Source organism: Lathyrus oleraceus, chromosome 1 (assembly GCF_024323335.1).
Source record: "Lathyrus oleraceus cultivar Zhongwan6 chromosome 1, CAAS_Psat_ZW6_1.0, whole genome shotgun sequence".
Taxonomy (NCBI): Eukaryota; Viridiplantae; Streptophyta; class Magnoliopsida; order Fabales; family Fabaceae; genus Lathyrus; species Lathyrus oleraceus.
Window position 1 is genome coordinate 160,238,442 of NC_066579.1, and position 17,988 is coordinate 160,256,429.

The following is a 17,988-nucleotide window of genomic DNA, read 5'->3' on the forward strand; positions in this document are numbered from 1 at the left end:
TATCATATAATTGTGTTTATACCTTTTTCTTTTTATGCAACTGACTCGATTTGCTGCGTAATCCCCTTATATTTTTGGTCCCTTATCTTTTGAAGATAGAATTGATATATGTTTAGATGGACATGTTCCATTGTCGTAGAGGGATACTTTCAAATATCCAGCATCATCATCTACGCGAATGAGGCTTGACGACAATAGAGCATCTCCATCTAAACAAATATCAATTGATACTTTCGAGCATCCCTTGCCCCTTGCACGAATGATTGACTTCATAATAGCCATTTTACCTGTAAAAAAGAAAACAATTAAAATCAGATGACAAATGTAAAAATAATTAAAATCATAAATATCATATAATTGTGTTTATACCTTTTTCTTTTTATGCAACTGACTCGATTTGCTGCGTAATCCCCTTATATTTTTGGTCCCTTATCTTTTGAAGATAGAATTGATATATGTTTAGATGGACATGTTCCATTGTCGTAGAGGGATACTTTCAAATATCCAGCATCATCATCATCTACGCGAATGAGGCTTGACGACAATAGAGCATCTCCATCTAAACAAATATCAATTGATACTTTCGAGCATCCCTTGCCCCTTGCACGAATGATTGACTTCATAATAGCCATTTTACCTGTAAAAAAGAAAACAATTAAAATCAGATGACAAATGTAAAAACAATTAAAATCATAAAAGTCATTTTACCTGTAATAAAGAAAATAATTAAAATAAACAAAAAACAATTTCAGAAGAGTTCAAACACATTCGGACCTAGGTTTCTAATGATACTGGTGTTGACACAAAATCATATGTTCATAGGTCGTATAACCCTAACTACTGGGTAATGTAGTCCCATTGCATGCGCTACAACGGTCACTAAAAACCAACCGTCAATTTCCTAATAAACCCAAACTATTTAAATGACTATGAATATTGAAACTTTACAGGTCGAAACAAACGTAGCATAGACAACAATAACATAAAACAGAAATTGGGCAAAGCTAAAACAAAGCAATAACATAAAACAGAAATTGGGCAAAGCGTGTACCTTTGATTGGTAGAAGGAGGAAACGCGCAGTAATAATGTAGATCTAACAGAGGTGGAAGGAAAACGCCTTAGAACCCTAACGTGAAAAAGAACGAAAATAACAGATAGTGAAATAACAAAACGCGCAGTATTTTATAATTTTAATGTTTACTAAAGGGGACATTAGAGGGCGCTTGTGGAAAAAAAGCGCCCTCTAAAGGGGGCCTAAGAGGGCGCTTATGGAAGCGCTCTCTAAGGCTTTCCAAAAGCGCTTTATAAGTTGGAAATGCACATGGACTTATAACAACGCTTTATTCAAAGCGCCCTCTAAGAGTAACCTTAGAGGGCGCTTTACAAAAAGCGCCCTCTAAGGGTAACCTTAGAGGGCGCTTTATAAAAAGCGCCATGTATTGTTGTCCCTCTATCTCCTCCTTATTTTTTCGCTTCACCTTAGAGGGCGCTTTATTACAAAAGCACCCTCTAAAGTGCGCTGTCTATTGCTCCTTATTTTTCGCTTCACTTTAGAGAGCGCTTTTGTAATAAAGCGCCCTCTAAGGTGCGCTGTCTATTCCAGTTTTTGGCGTAGTGTTACCACTTGTTCCTTTTCCATGCCCGAAAGTATTTGTTTTAGAACTCCCCCAAAGCCTATGTCTGAGGCATCGGTTTCAACAATAAGGTTGACACTAGGATCAGGTATTCCTAAACAGGGTAATTTTTTAACTATTTTCTTTAATTACAAAACACTTTGGGTCATTGAATCATCCCAAGGAGGAGGATTCTTCCTAAGTCTCTTGAATAATGGTATACAAATGGTTCTTAAGTTGGGTATGAAGTCAGCCACATGATTTATACAACCTAAGAATCTTTGCAACTGGGTTTTATCCTTTAGTTCATCTGGAAATTTATTAATAAATTCTAAAGATCTACTAATGGGGGTATAATACCTTGGGAAATATCAAAACCCAAAAATCTTACTTTAGATTGAAATATTTTAAGTTTCTTTTCAGACAAGACTAACTCATTCTCTTTAATTATCTCATAAAATAGGTTCATATGTTGTATATGCTGATTTATAGAATCTGAAAATACTAATATGTCATCTAAATAGACTATGGTGAAGTGCGAGTAATCATTAAATATAGTATTCATAATATTTTGGAACTCGGAAGGAGCATTTTTTAATCCTAAAGGCATGACATTCCATTCATAGTGACCAAAGGGCACCACAAAAGCGGTTTTATATTTATCTTCTTCCTTTAATTGTATTTGATAATACCCAGATTTAAGATCAAACTTTGAAAATATACTTTTATTATGTAATCTGTTTATCAAATCCTTTTTATTAGGTATGGGATACCTAATCCATTGTAATGCTTTATTTAAGGGTTTGTAATTTATTACTAACCGAGGACTTTCTCTTTCTAGCTCAGAAGCATTGGTAACATAGAAAGCGGAGCAACTCCAAGGAGACTTACTGGGCCTAATCAAGCCTTGTCTAAGAAATATTTTATTTCTTTTTTATAATAGTCTAAATTTTGTTTATTCATTTGTATTGGTCTGGCTTTAGTGGGGATATTTGCTTCCTTAAAGTCAGGTTCATAGGGTAATGAGATAGTATGCACTTTTCTTTTCCAGAAATCATTAGGTTGTTCTGAGCAAAGATCTTTAATGAATTTATTTTGTATACCTTTAATTTTTTCTTGAATACTTGGAGATTGTAGTTGATCTTCTATCTTTTTATAGTGTATTTCTTTATTAATGAAATTAATTTGTTTTCTTTTATTATTAATTTGATTAATAAATGATATAACCTTACTCTGGACAGAGTTAAGATCCCTAGTCTTAGGTGGTTCTAAGAATTCAAATTTAATTTCACACCCTAAAGCATTAGTGGTTATAGTTGCATTATTAACCATATTTATAGTACTACAAAACTAATTATCTTCAACGTTCATCTATCTTCCATCCGACACGTCACCTCTACATGATTTGCCTGCTTTTGATTAATCTCCACATGTCTTTGGTGTTTTTGGGTAAGATCAAAAAATAGTTATTTAGTTTGAATCTGAATTTGCTTTGGTCGACCCTCCTCTAATCTGTTGAATTTTGTGAATAACCAATCTTTTGGAAATTTCACTAAGTACCATACTAAATCTTTCATATGTCGAACATTGATGTTTTGCTCCAATGTCTCTTGTCGAAAAGCATGTAATCTTGCCTTGTGTTTATGCAGAAACTCCAACTAATTCTCTTGTTGAATTAGTACATTGGCAGTTCTTTGCAAACAAATTGACCCCCCAAAATGCCATTTTCGATTCATTTTTTAGAGACAAATGGCATTTTTGAAATCTCGCCACTATTTAAAGTTGTGCGCTGACGAAATCGTCATCATGGCTACTACCTAAAACATCTTTTCGAGACATGCACGTTCAGAAAAACCATCATGGCTTAGAGTTCCTAAGATAAAACATGGGTCACACACAAACCCAACTTCCCAGTTTCTCGCCTTTTGTGGGAAACTTGTCAAAAAAGTGTTTCCTAATTTTTTAATCTGGGCACGAATCTAATTTCAACTGAGTCAAACTTTTCTAAGAATGATCGTGCTATACTAGAATACAATACAATTTTTTCTTTGGTACTCATGTATTCTTTGGTTAGGTATTTTAATACTAGTTTCGAGTCACCTCTGATCACGACTCTCATTGCCCCCAAGTCAAGTAAAATTTTAAGGCATGTTATCAATGCTTCGCATTCACCCTCATTGTTAGAACAATTATCCCTAATTCTAAACTTGAACTTGGTTGGTATTCCTTTGGGTGAGACTATGAAGACTCCAATTCCAATTCTCTCTTTATGACTTGAAGCGTCTAAATATAAGTTCCAAAGCTTTAAGTCTGTGTAATTTTGTATTGTTTCAAAAATTGTGTGATCGACTATAAAGTCAGCTATAATTTGTCATTTCATGATCTTTAGAGACACATATCTTAAGGAATATTTAGTTAGGGCTAATGCCCACTTTCCATTTCGACTACGCAAAATGGATTTCGAAAGCCTGTGTTTGATTATGTCGAAATGCGAATAGACATAATCTGGATTTATATAATGTTTGAATTTGGTGCAATAAAAGTACAAGCATAAACATCGTTTTTCTATTTCACTATATCTAGTTTCTGCATCATTCATGACCCTACTAAAATAGTAAATAGCCCTTCCGACGCCATTTTCGTCCTCTTGAGCTAACATGCTGCCCATTGTTAACTCTGATGCAAAGATTTATAGTTTCATTGGCTTCCCTTTCACATGAGGTATCAGGATTGGAGTTCTTGTCAAGTATGTTGGAACAAAATTGGTTAATACCATATACCTTGGGTTTTGATGATAAAGAAGTATTTAAAGAATAATTGTGCATCCTAACATTTGTTCAAGTATGCAGAATTATATCATTAAGAAAAGATGAATAAATTCTTGAGGAATATGCATATGAAGATCATACTCTGGCTCTGAAAATCACTTCTGAAGACTCTACCTCTGATGGAGATCCAGACTTTGAAGAAGTCAACTCTGAAGAAAGTCAGCCTCCGGTGACCCAAAATCCGAAGCTTCAGAAGCCAAGAAGAGGACTCTAAGGTGATCATCCTTTGAAAAGTGAAGTCTAAAGGAAAGCCAGCCTCTGAAGCAGAAGCTCTTCTACCAAGGGAACTCTGACAGACTTATAACATTTTTTATCACATGAAGACTTAAGGAAATATCTCTCTTGGTTGTTTGAGCTTCAACTAATCATTCCTCTTTTTGAAGGGTGTTTCCTTGATATGTCTAATCAAGTAAAAATGTTAACCAACCTTTTGGTGGAAGTCTTCAACATCTCTTTTCTCTCCTCTCTATATAAGGAGTTACAGATCTGAAGAAGAAGACTAACACCAAGCAATACACCATACCGCAAGACTCCGAAACTTGACAATCAAAGACAAGTTACTTTGTCAATATTATTACTTAAAACATCTTAATACTTGTGTATATTTTAGAAGTTCTTAAGTCTTAGAGTCTTTCAAAACTATATTCTATCTACACCTCTAATTGTCTATCAAGTGTAGTTGTTACCCAAATCTCTTAACAATTTGTTATAGAGTCAGAAGTCTCTTTCTTAGTTCTTGAGCATTCGTAGTCTTTAGCTTGTTTGCTAGAGAAAGGAAGTCTCATACATGTGTTTGAGCAAGGAAGTCTTAAGCTTGTATTCTTAAGCGAGGAAGTCTCAAACTTGTGTGTTTGAGAAAGGAAATCTTATACTTATGTGTATAAGCAAAGGGAATCACTTTCTTGTGTGCTTGAGTATTTGTAATTAGATTTAGTTATAACAGGAATCCATTGGAAGCACAAGGGGACTGGACTACTCACAAGTTGTGAGAGGAACCATGATAAATTGATTATGTTCTTGCCTTTACTTTATTTGCTTCTGTACTTAAATATTTCGCTATTGTCAACTCTTATCATCCAAATTAGATTCTGGTTCAGAATTTGATAAGGTCCTTCAGAAGTCAAACTAGTTTTCTGAGTCAGACTCTAAACCTTGTGTTCAGACTCTGATAAAGAGCCATCAAAAGTAGAAGCTGAAAAAAATTAAAGAAGAAAAAGCCAACACAATTCAACCCCCACTTCTTGTGTTTTTCTCATTTTCAGTTGGCATCGGAGAAAGGTCTGTGCTAAACACTTAACAATGAGGAAGAAAATATCCTGAGAAAAATACATATTCTTTCATGTCAGGTGAATCTAGATTTATTGGCGGCACTCCCCGTGGTGATGATAATCATGATCAATGTACATCTGAAAATAATAATCATGTTGTTAGACCTCTAACATTCAGTGAAACTCTACTGAATTTGAATGGTGGAAGAGCAAGATGTACACTCACATCATAGGTCTTGATGATGAGCTATGTGATATCTTAGAAGATGAAATTGACACTCAAGTAAATATTTTTGGTATGGTCTCTAACAAAATATCTCTCACACCTGCTCAGAAGAAGATCTACAAAAAAACGTCACAGAGTGAGAGGAATTCTTGTAGATGTTTTTCCTCAATTTGAGTACATAAAGATTATTGAAAAATCCACTGCCAAAACTATTTTTAGTTCTTTATGTGCTACCTATGAAGGAAACTAACAAGTTCAAGAAGCCAAAGCGAAATTTTTGGTTCAGCAATATGAGTTGTTCAGAATGAAAGAAGATGTGAACATTGAAACCATGTTACAAGGTTCCAAGTGCTAGTGTTTGGGCTTCAAGTTCTAAAAAAATGTTACACCACCTCTGATCATGTCAATAAGATTCTTAGGAGTCTTCTTGTCAGATGCAAACCAAATGTGACATCTATTCAGGAAGCTAAAGACCTGGATGTCATACCCAAATTTTGTCCTATCTTAGGTTATATTACATTCACATTTTATTTGGTCATGTTATTATTTCATCAATCAAAACAACTCAGCGACACACATCCAATAAAACCAAAGATCAAAGGTTGGCCTTTTTATCTTGACCGTGCATTCATCGTTGTCACTTTAGTCAAATACCTTTCAATGCACTAGTTTGAATTTAAGGAAAAATTTATATCAAAGTTTGACTTTTTGACTTGGGTCTCTTATATGTTTATTACATTTTGGTTTTTAATCTCCCTTATAGTTGATTTTGACTTTTATTAGTTAATACTATTTATCATGGCTAGGAGAAAAGGAAAGAAGTTTCAAAGTAAGAAGATTACTTTTAGTTGCCTTTATAACATCACTTAAGTGCCAAGTACATTTTAATACAAAGTTTTGAGAATAGGAAAGTTTATGATACACAAGTTTGTTTCAGAAATAAAAACAAGATACAATTAGAATAAGATAAGTCCTTTAAGTTTAGTAGGAGGTCCCCACTTGAACCCACGCATCCTTTACTGTAACATCATTTTCACAACCTTTTTCCATCATTATCCCATGGCCATCCATCATCATCATGTGTGTTATCACTATCTCTCACCTCCCTACATGAATAAATGCATCACACAAATGCATAAACCATTAACATACATACACATTGCCTATCACATGTAAAATATCTCAACAATGCAAATGGGCGTGAATACCATCCATTGAGTATCGTCATCAAAATCACATACTATTTACACATTACAATAACATACCATGGAAAATTCATTGCGGTAACAGAGAGGATAGTGTGTTTTTATGCCAAATTAGTAAAGGATCCTTGCGTTAGCACGGGTAGCGCAAGTGCAATAATTTATTTTTAAAAAATTAAAATATAATATATTTTTGTTTATATATATATATATATATATATATATATATATATATATATATATATATATATATATATATATATATATATGGATCAACGTACACAAATTTATTGCATAAGAGTTTTTTTTTAATGTAATGGATGTTAAATGATCAATAAATGGATTCAAAAAATTTCCACCAGTTTGGGACATAATAAAGTAAAACATTATTAATTTATAATAATATAATTTGTTTAATTTTTTTTATACTATATTAAGGAAATAATCAAAAAATATAATACAAAAATATTTTTACAATTTATTGATATATAATAAACATTCCATTGTTAATGTTATGAATAAACATTCCATTTATCATTGAGATTTTGGACATAAGAAATAAAAATATATTTATTTAGTAATGGATGAATTTTCCAATCTGTTACTAATTTGAGGTATAAAAGCGCAAATATTAACCTTTATAATAAATGATTATTTAACCAAAATACATAAACCATGTAAAAGAAATACCAGAACCTCATTTGTTTTAAAATATAGTAATGAATACTACCAAATATTGAAATTAATTGCAATTGATACAGTAAGATTTAATGCAACAAAAGATATTGAAACAAAAGGTTCACAATTTTAGTTAAAATGGTGAGAAATAAGTGCAGCAACAAAAACGATTTAACTTCGTACAATTCTTTGGTTCTTAAAAAACTGGGTTTATACAAAACCTGTCCGCAACCTTTTAGGAAGTGATGATTCAAAACTTGCCCGCAATCTTAAAAAACTACAATAATAACTAATTTGATATCAGGATATTGATTTCATTTTGGAATGATAAGATTGCAACAACAATAAAATAACGGTAATATTTTTTAGTAGTATAAATAGGTAATTTATTTTATCACATTTTTCACTCACATCTAGTCTAAATTTGACCAATTTATTTTATTTAATTTTAATTTTTTTGTGTACACATTTCATTTGAAAATGAACCTCAATCAACATAACACATGCTCCAATTTTATGCAAAACGATGGAAGTCCTCTTTGTATCCCAAATCAACAAAACACCCCATATTTTGGAAATCCACCTCTTATTCCAAATCCACACCATAATTCAAGATTTCAAAATTCTCTTTTTATCCCAAATCCATAAAATAATTCACCCATTGGAAATTACTCATATCATACATCACGTTACCCAATGAAAAACTCTCTTTTAATGTATTTTGATATATTTGAATCAATTTTTTAATTATATTTTATATAATATATAGTGGGATTTAGTGGGGCCCATTTTCTTAGTCCACTTTAATTATTTACAATCATTTTTTTGTACAACTAAATGTATAAAGAATTGATATTCTTATTGATTTATTACAAATCATGCATAACATTAATTATCTTACGGCTGAATTATTTTAATACTCCACTGACCTAGCCAATAGAAAGGAGGCAGTGGACATAATTATTCATTTCAACCCCCAACTATATTTTGGCAAATAAATAATTTAAATATGTTGAGTTATAATACTATATATGATGACGTGAGATTGGTAAAAAGTATAGTTGCATGCTTAACTTAATCATTTCAAACAAACAATGTAGATTTTCCATTACCAATCAAAAGACAATTCACTGTATATGATAATTATACCTTGTTTTTTTTATAAATCTTTAATTCAGTTGAATGCAAGATTCAAACATTGCTCCAACATTTCTGAACTACCTGCAATTTTAACATATGTATTAGACTTTGAAAAAATTAAATTGTAAAAAAATGTGTTTCTATGTGTTTTCTATAATTAGTTTTGAAGGATTTCATAATAAATTTCTATGTAATTGTTTTTTTAATTTCTAACACCATTAGGCATGCTGAAACCAAACATGACATGCAATAATCTATTTATAATTTAGTCGTATACACATATTTCATAAGATGACAACGTATTTTGTTATCAATCTAAAATACTTATTAACATTTGAAGATATGATAATCATATAAATTTTGTAGTTGAAAGAACACACAAAACACAATGTTCAACATAACAACATAGGATTTTGAATAATTTCACACACATGAATTAAATACTCATTATCATCCTTTAAACCATACATGAAATATAAATGTCAATTGTAATCCCACAAAATAAACACTTCAAAAAAGTAAGAACACATCCTACAACCAAAACATATCATGTTCTTAACAACTTCATACTTAGACTCATTCTGGTGCTAAAAAGTTCATAAAATATATTTCAATATCAAATTTCCGAAAATTCTAATTAAGAAGATGGATTTATCTTTAATTTCTTGGATGGTTTGGTGCCTGATAATTGCGTAGCGCCAGACGCTTCAAAATCAACTTCTTCACCCTTGTCAGCAATTACAACATCCTTAGCCGGAGTCATTAGAATGATTGATTCTGGATCATTTTCACCAGATGCAGATAATGTTTGCTTGCAATATAAAAAATTAATTGTCAGATATAAAATGAATTATAATAATACAATATTTATCATAGAAAATTATTATGTTAACAAATGAAGATACTTACTGCGGAAGTTTCCAAATTTTCTTTGTTATGGACCAACTTTGCATATTCAGTTTTAGACTGATTCTGCACATTGAAACATCGAATATTTATTATACTTGTTAAATGTTTAAATAATACATGAATTAAGTGAATATTATACGTCTTCTACTATGTAGTCATTTTCAATCTCTTTAACAAAGGTTTCATCATCACAAAGCTTCCAAACAGACGCTTGGGAAAACGTTGGCTGCACCTTAACTCTAAAAGCCATTTTCTTATTCAACAGCATTTCAAGCTCATCAGGATAAACCATTGGATCATCTTCTCCATTCTAATGGAAAAATAAAATATCAACCATGAGTGATAATCTGAACTTTACAACTCGATAAACTATTAACATTTTAACTTATGTATAACAATGTACCTCCACCATAGAGTTATGCATAAATTCAGCAGTCATTCCAAGTATAGCAGCATATTCGGAATCCCAGAATACAAATCGATATTTTGATTCACCATTGCTAACATATATCTCAATCTTGTACCTATAGTATTTTAAACGAAGAAAATAATATGATTAATAACAAATCCATTACCAAATTTATTTGCAATTCATCTAGATTATATGTACCTTGGTATAGGCTGTTCGACTTTTTGCCCACATGAACATTCATAAGCTTTTTCAGGATTAGATGCCTTCGAAGAACACCTTGTGCAGCCATAATAAAATCATCCATACTTTGAGACAGCAAATTTCAACGTGGTTGCTACAGTAACACATAAAGTTTCCTAAAAGCAAATAAAAAATTATATTAATTTCAAAAAGCAAACAATATAATTGTAATAGTAAAGATAAATTCGGCTCTATAGTATTCAACTTACATGTTTGATTTTGCAGAACTGACTTAAGGACATACATTTCGCATTATGAACAAACCTTTCTACTGGCGAATACTGAGAACCACCAGACCAATTAGAAAGAGATTTTGCAGATTGAGTAGGCTTCTCCTTCTGTTCATTAGTAGGCAACCCATAGAAATAAGATTGTTTTTGAAATTAAAAATTATGTATAATAATCTGAATATAAATAAATAAATAAAATCCATACTTAGACATAAAATCTTGAATTTCAGGGATGTCTTCATTTATCAACAATTTGGAACCACTCCATGCATTTGACACTGTAAATTGTATAATTAATATAAAAATTATTGAACGTATAATGAAAAATACAAATCAGCTATGTATTTATAAAGTCTGATAGTGTAATACCTTGGCCATCTTTTACCATTGCATGAGTGAGCAGAATTACAATAGCTCCATTATTTTTAGGATCATTGTAGTAAGCCAAAAATTTTGATCCATATGTTTCCCATAAATTGCAATTTATGCAATTACCCCTATTTTGCAATATAAATAAACAATATTATATGATGGGATTCAGTGATGCAAAATATATAAATTTATCAAACACATAAGTTATGAAAACAATGCGCATTACTTCAAATCTTTCAGCACAACAGAAACAACAACTTTCTTCCCCGGAGTGTTGGATTGGATATGGTTTATCTCACTAACAGCACCAATAATATCTACATTAAAGTAAGGTTCATTATTGAATGTGTTTGCAAATATATAAGTTATATAAGTTATAATAGAATTTAAATTACCTTCCAGTCTATCGGTTTTGCATTTGCCTTGAAGTATCTCACCAAAATCTTTAAAGAAATATCCTTTAGGTGGAATATTTTGAAGTTCGATTGCCTTCATTGTGGTACCACCAAGAAACACAGATTTTTTTGAATGATCACATACCTTCCACTGAAAATCATTGTTATAGACACTGCCATTGTTTATAATGCAGGTCATATTCTCCTTAATGACCTATTTCCATTTCAGTAAATGGTCATGACGAATAAGAACCTGAATCCGATCACCCTAACAAAATGAAAATAATCTTCTTTTTATATGTTATACAAAAAAGTATTTTGTTGTAATTACTAACTATCATACAAAAATCTATACTTAAAAAAAGAAAAGCAATTTACCAAGGAATCCATAACAATCATCTCCAAATGTTCAATACCCTTATTATTCACAACACTCAAAACATCCATTATTCGAACAGCAAGACGCCAAGTTTCTTTTGAGTCATTGATGTCTTTCACAGAATCAACCTTTCTACTCATTTTCACTGAAAAAAATTCAAAAATTAATGTAACTGCAAATTTAGATGACTATAAAATTACAAACCTAATAACCTGGGAAAAAGAGAGTATATAAGTTTGATAGAGGTGTGTGGCAAAATGCTGAAAAGGATCCAACCTTTGATGTTACACATATATAACATCGTTTTGATTGTATAATTATATGTTATTAAATTATAACTTTAAATTAAAAATAACTATTTAATATAGTTGATTAATATTAATTGAGTAATTTAATATTATTGTTAATTTACCTACCAATTAATTATTATTATTGTTATTATTATTATTGATATTTACCCGCCATATATGATAAGAATATTTTTAAAATTTAAATAGTATATTTATTATTTGATTTGATTTAATTGAGATCCAAACTCTATAAATTAAAATCGGTTACTTATTATGAACAATACTATAGGGTCATTCCAATGTCAATCTATTATTAATTGAATTTTACATAGATGTAATTTTGCAATAACACGCTGGCATATTGAATCTTATACCGCTGTTATCTTTGCACTAACATATTTTATCCTTTCAACAGAATAATTATAGTAAATACGTACATTCTATATACCGAATTATAATAAAAATGTATTAAAATCAAAAGCAATAAAACTGTTTACAGTAAATAAAAATATAGTCTAATTTCTTCATGATCATAAATATTTAAAGAAAAATTCATTGAAATAAAAAATCAATAATAAATCAAAAGTTGAAATAAATGCTAATGACACAACATATATTTAAAATTTTATTTGATATATTTTTATATAATAAATAAATTAGTAATAAGTAAATGAATAATCAAATAGAATAGAATTTTAAGATGTTATTCTATATTTTTATTTACTGTAAACAGTTTTATTGCTTTTGATTTTAATACATTTTTATTATAATTCGGTATACAGAATGTACGTATTTACTATAATTATTCTGTTGAAAGGATAAAATATGTTAGTGCAAAGATAACAGCGGTATAAGATTCAATATGCCAGCGTGTTATTGCAAAATTACATCTATGTAAAATTCAATTAATAATAGATTGACATTGGAATGACCCTATATTATTGTTCATAATAAGTAACCGATTTTAATTTATAGAGTTTGGATCTCAATTAAATCAAATCAAATCAAATAATAAATATACTATTTAAATTTTAAAAATATTCTTATCATATATGGCGGGTAAATATCAATAATAATAATAACAATAATAATAATTAATTGGTAGGTAAATTAATAATAATATTAAATTACTCAATTAATATTAATCAACTATATTAAATAGTTATTTTTAATTTTAAAGTTATAATTTAATAACATATAATTATACAATTAAATATTCATTTTGTCATTTAAAGATAATCAAGTAACGATAATATTTGGCAAAAAAACTACAATAATAATTAATTTGATTTCAGAATATTGATTTCATTTTGGAATGATAAGATTGCAACAACAATAAAATAACGGTAATATTTTTTAGTAGTATAAATAGAGTTTAGTACGAAATTACTTATAGGAACATGAAAGTAGCTATATTATGGATTGTAATTAGGGTAATTAAGTAATTATGGTGGTAATTAACTTTTATATATTAAAAGTAGATTCACTTCAGTAAAAAAAATAGTAAACTTATTTACACCTATTATACACATCCATAAAAATTTAAAAAAAAGTGAACTAAGCATCTCGACAGCCAAACCATTCTCACAATCCACTCCACCCAAATCCCTCAATTTCACGGATTAAGAAGGAATCCCTGGCATATTGATTCCCAAAAGGGGACACCTCACTCTCTCAAAATAAACCTCACACGGATGATAAAAATATCTGAGTAAAACTACCAATTCTCACATGTATATCATTCTCACCTTACGTTTAAAATCATCTCTCCTATAAATAAATTGGTACTATGCAACATAAAAAGAAAATCTCTCATCATTACTCTGTCCAAATCAACCCAGAAACCTCACCTTAAGCTCAAAGAATCCAAACCTCGTCAGAGCTTCACCTTGAAGCTCTGAGCAAGGTGAGCTAGCCCCCTCTCTAATATTATTGTTACAAATCTACAAACTAACAACAAGAACTAGAAGAAGTAGAAGAAGAGGATGTGAAACAAAAAAGATTTAGTAAAAAATGATCGGATTTTGGGAGTTTTTGTTTACTATACTCGTCAAAGATTGTGACCCTTGTGCCTACGTATCACTCATCGGGGATGAAGAATCAGAGCTCTATAGTTCAGAGTATAAAATATTTGTGTGTTGATTGATTTTATCTTTGAAAAAAGGGTTTTCATAGTGGTGTCCTAAGGAAAAAATAAGATTTGATGGGTTGAGTTGATTTTACCTTAAGGATTTACGAAAACAGTTTATGATTAGATTGAGCTAAAGTCTATGGGCAGAGGTGAATATTCTAAACAACAAGTCAAACGTCCTGCATCTAAAATAATCAGAATAAGGGTAGGAATGCTCAATTCTTACTCATTCTTCATCACTTAAGACTAATGGCGCACAATACTAATCATAGTTTTAAGTGTTTTGAATTTAATTATGAAATTGGTTGACATTGGATTAAAGATTTGTTTATTTGATTATGAAATTTGGCTAATGGAATGCAACATAGTTTTTTTGGATAATAAATTTTTTAGATAACTACATGACTCACAAAGTTAGTTTATTGAGATTCTGACAATGAGATTTTATGTAGAGTAACTAAAAAATATTTAGTTATTAAAAGAAAGAAAAATAGAATTATTAAATCTAAGTGTAGTAAATAAGTTTTTCTAGTTCAAAAACAATAATTATTATAATTATTAAAATAAATGAGAAAAAACATATTTAAGGAAATAATTGGGTTTAGTTGAATTTATTTAATTAAGGAAATATTGGGATTTAAGGAGAGAATTGAGTTTAATTTGATTTTTTTAATTATGGAAATATTGGGCCTTAAGAAAAAAATTGGGTTTAAAAGTTGGATTTATTTAAGTAAGGAAATGTGTGTTTTATTTAATAAGATTGATAATATTGTTACAAAATAGAGATAAAAAATGTAATCAGATATCATCATTTGTCGTCAAAATTAAATGATATCTACTATAATTGATATTAAATCAAAATTAGTGATTATTGATATGATTTTATTGAAATTAAATAAAAATTATACTGATTAGTGGAATCATAATTAATGTGTATTTTAATTATAAAATAAAAAATGAAATTAATTATATGTCACACATATTAGTAAAAGTCGAAGTTCCTCATATGTCAATGTTACAACTATAAGAATGTCGAAGTTCCATGTATATACATCACAACCTATAAGAACCTATAAGAATGTAAGTACGCTGGTCTAAAACTATAAGCATCATACCATTTGCAAAAGAGATTGAAAATCAAGACATTTGCGAGAGATAAATATAAAGAGAAATATGTACAACTCCAATCATTGGCAAAACATATTGAATAACAACACATAATAAATAGATTGAATTTCAATTGTGGAGTTTTAAAGAAATTATGCCATGATAGAAAATAACTATCTTACAAAGATAATGTACACGAACAATTTGAAGAAAAACAACATCTTCCTTAACTAATTGAAAGCTAAAAAAGTCAGAAATAGAATAACATGATTTAAATAAGCATTGTATAAAAGTGAAAAATGAAATAAATGAAAGAGTATTTAATTTTAAGGAGCATTAATGCAATCTAGATCAGATAGACCATGTAACTTTGTAATAATGACGCATCCTATAAAAAAGTTATGTTACTAACTTATCAAAGACATAATTCATCCAAACATATAAGTTATGTCACTAACTTACCACATAGTTTAATTGAAATAGACTCATGAATAAATTGATTAAACCTTCTTCAATATGCATAAAATACAGTAAAAATGGTACTGAATGCAACTGACAAATAACATCCGCAGAGAAAATAGAAGAGAAAAATTAATTTGTAAAAATAATTTAATGATATGAATATTTTTTTTTAAATCAAGTAAAGGACTAACAAAGCAGCAAATAACTTCGGTATGTGTTTGGTTATGCCTTAGAGATAACAATAAGTAAGGGTAACGTTGATAAAATTTTATTTGAAAGACTTCCAAAGATAACACACATAATTAAGAAAAATCCATTGTAAAGGCCTCAACATGAGTGTAAAACAATATTATAAAACTACACATAATTAATAAAACTCCATTATAAACCATGTTAAAAAAATAGATTTAATGAAAAGAACTATAAAATGAGATAAACATTAAGACAATAGTATCGTAGTCATACACAGTCCCAACTATTACCAACATTAAAAGACAATATTATGGTATCCTTGTCGAATCTCAACTATAACCAACATTAAGACAATAGTCTATTTTCAAATTCACAAACAAACAACACCAATAATAAAACAATCTAAATATTGATAGGAAAGATTTCAGAGGATTCAAAAGAAATTTGTGACTGTTTCAATCGTGACATCCATAAGAAAGATAAATAAGGAAAACTGAATTATTTTACTAGAATGACAAAGAAAAGAGAATAATATAAAGGATAACACAAACTTAAAAAAACATTTATGAACAACACAGATAACAATATTAAAATATATTTCTTTAAGTTAAGCAATCTATAAATCTAAGAAACTGAAATATAAAAAAAATGAAAATAAAATTAAAAATTCAATCAAAATGAAATAAGCATGCCAACAAATATGTTATAAACAAAAACTCAATTTTCATGAAAAGAACAAAGTAGAGTATTGAAAATAAAATGATAAGGATTCACTGCAAAATTTTATCAGACACCTAGATATATGTGAATCGTAAATAGATTAGCCATAAATTGAAAGAGAGAAGAAAAAGTAAGGAACATTTGAAGAAGAAATCCTAAAATCTACACATAAAATATCAATCAATATAAACACAAAATATGAGAACAAAAGTACATATCTCATTCAACGCAAAGAAGAAGGCGAATGCAAAGAAGAAAAATACTATAAAATATGATTAATGACTGATGATTCAACGCAACACAATCATTAAAAGCGATGATATTAAGATAAAGGAATCAACAAAACTTGCAGGATGCTCAAACATGACGAATCTAAAACACCTGGAAAGAAAAAATAATGAAACATCTTGAAGGAAATCTCGAGTTTTGTTCGTACCTTTTCACAGAGGAAACAAGAATATGTTTGGAAGCTTCAACTTTCATTTTCGTTGGCTTTCCTGTCATACTCAGATTTAGGATAAGATTCAGATTCAAAAGATGAAGGTTTAGGGTTTGAGTTTGGACTGGTGGTGGATGATTTTTGGAAACATATTGTAAAGGAGGTGGAAGGTTTTCTGAAACTTGTGACAGGTGATTTTAATCTTGCAGAGGAAGTGTTTAATGGTGGGAAAAGTAGACTAAACCGTATATGTAAATGCAAACTCTTAACTCCATTGGAAACTTATGTAAATTAAAAGGAAGGATAAAAACCATATAATAAAATGATTATGAATGTTAAACGATGCCTTGGTAATAGATGTAAAAGCATTTTAAAATTTAAAAAATAAAGAATTAATAATGGAGATGATGAGTAATGCAAAATAACGTTTGGGGCATCAAATATCATTTTTAATTAGTTTTAATTTGTATTAAAATATAATTATGTAGGTAATTAGTTTTCTTATATTGATAGTAGAAGCCAAAGTCAACAAAAAAAATTAAGAAAGTCAACATTTGGTTCAAGATTATGTTTCTAATTATTCTCCATTGCAAAGTACATAAGCCATTATCCCAAAGTACATTTCAACATACATAAACCATGAAAAATTATTCACCATAAATAAGCTATAATGCAAAATATAAGTTATAATTTTCTCCATTCATTTCACCATAATCAATAGCATTACATTACCATGTATTATATGATCAAACAT